The sequence below is a fragment of the Dreissena polymorpha genome, chromosome 7, assembly GCF_020536995.1.
Source record: "Dreissena polymorpha isolate Duluth1 chromosome 7, UMN_Dpol_1.0, whole genome shotgun sequence".
In the NCBI taxonomy this organism is placed as follows: domain Eukaryota; kingdom Metazoa; phylum Mollusca; class Bivalvia; order Myida; family Dreissenidae; genus Dreissena; species Dreissena polymorpha.
Genome location: NC_068361.1, coordinates 1,094,985 through 1,097,028, shown reverse-complemented (window position 1 = coordinate 1,097,028; position 2,044 = coordinate 1,094,985). Strand labels below are relative to the sequence as shown.

The 2,044-nt window shown below is 35.3% G+C and overlaps 1 protein-coding gene across 6 annotated transcripts in view; it reads left to right on the top strand.

Moving 5' to 3' along the window:
* Window positions 1-1,575, top strand: part of LOC127840162 (interferon-induced protein 44-like) — a 9,116-nt gene extending 7,541 nt beyond the window's left edge. For all 6 annotated transcript variants that reach the window (XM_052368652.1, XM_052368653.1, XM_052368656.1 and 3 more), the window contains one exon: window positions 1-1,575. This exon is cut by the window's left edge and continues 836 nt beyond it. The gene's annotated coding sequence lies outside the window, so the exon portion shown is untranslated.
* Window positions 1,576-2,044: the final 469 nt, after the last annotated feature.

The window sequence follows — 2,044 nt, the reverse complement described above, 5'->3', positions numbered from 1 at the left end:
CTACACAATAAACATTCTATATTAGGACAACACCAATCAAATCAGCTTTGTTTGAAACTTGATAAGCCGTTAAAATAAGTGAAAATCCTTCGCATGCCTCGACGACCAGTGAATCAAGGAGAACTAATACTAGTTGACTTGATACCTCAAAATTTGTCATTGATCATCGAAAAGCTGTTCAATTGAAAAAATACCAAACCTTTTTCGAACAATACAACGTTATTACACTGTGTAAAAATCAATGACAACAAAACAAATTGTCCATCTGAAACATATAGAAAAAAGACTAGACGAAATAAACCAGAAACTGGCAAAAGTCCATACAACAGACTAATATACACAAGACATGATAAATGAGCCGTTTTAGCTTCTTATGGACAAAAAGTAAGGTCCGTCTTGAGCAGACATGAAATCCTATAAGGAAGTTTCTTCTAAAAGGATTTTTTTATAGCGGATTACCGTAAACTTGCTTCGGAAAAGCAAAGACAGTCTGAGAGCTGTGACAAAATCGCCAACAACTAGAAGCAGAACCATCGACGCAAAAGCATCCTGCTAACTGACGATTCCGGAGAGCAATACTGGAAAACATTCTAGTCTGGGACGTCTTAAGTCGTGATAATAAGGAACAAGAAGTTGCAAATGAGCCTCCAACAAACAAATTTAGACATTTATTATCGTTTGGGGAATTTAAAAAATAATGAAAATAAAAACGTAATCGTTAAAATTGTACGACGTCAAAAAGTAATATGTCAGGCCAAGAACTTGAAAGGTTCCATCTTGTTTTGTTTCCAAATTATGATCTGACAAGGCTTAATGCCGATGTGTTAGTGTTGCACTTGACAGACAACAAATAAGTCGACATGGCGTGGTGTATGTGCACTTTCGGAACAATGAACATGCAGATCGCGTTTAGTATGAAGATTATGAACAATTGATGAACATGTCATGGCATAAGAAGACCTACACTGAAACCGTGGGTAACAAATGCCCATCTAAAAACATTCCAGGACAAAAATCAGCCTATGAGTTCCCATTATACCGACCGCAATATTGCATTCGCTGTTGACATAAAACCGGTAGATATGTCAATAGTTTGTAACATTTTCATTATGAAATAAAACATTTGAGATTCTAAATGATCGAATGTACATAGTTACTACCATCGTACATATCAAATCGATAGATTCGTTTACTTTTGGTTCATTATGATTGTGTTTATATAATTTCTTATACATGTACCTTTATGATTGCTATAAGCCTTAGATTAACATACTGTTTATTAAGAAGCACTCATATGCCATGTCTATTTAACGTTTTGAGTAATGAGTCTATCTCCTATTCACCAAACATGTTAGCATTGTCATAATTAATGAATTGAACACTTATTTGTTTTTAAAGTGTACTATAAAGCGCGGCTGAAATTTCCAGAGAAACGACCCGTACTAGTATTATATGTAGTGATTACGATACAATTACCTCCCTTTTTTAATTTGCCATGCATTTTAAATGTTTACATTTGTGGATAATTCATAGAATATCACGTTAATTGGCAACATAAAATGTATATGTTAACAAGGCTTTAATTCTGTATATCGTTAAGAAATGTATTATTTAGATGCTCCCGGCAGTCTATTTTTGCGACCGTTCATACATCAGTCCGTTTGTCTGACCGTTTGTTCGTCCGTCCGGCATTCCGTTTCAGGAGATTTTCCCTTAACGATTTTATATATTTGGAATGTGAGTCTATCTGCATGAGTTACAGATCAGATTGAAGTTTCATTCCGGTCCATTAATTTTTTACTATGTTATGGGCTTTGAACTGTTGGGCATTTTGTCTTCAATAACCGTTTCCGGACTTTTGTGCTAAACGCTTGCAGGTATTTACAAGATGAGTTGGCGTGTGAGTCTATTCTACATGACTTATAAATCAAGTTTCGTTCCAGTCGGTTTATTTTTTCTCAAAATTACGGGCCCTCAGACACTAACCTGCTTTTTGGTTGGCAGGTCTACCCGCAAGTCAATGTTGACTTTTTGAACGTATTTA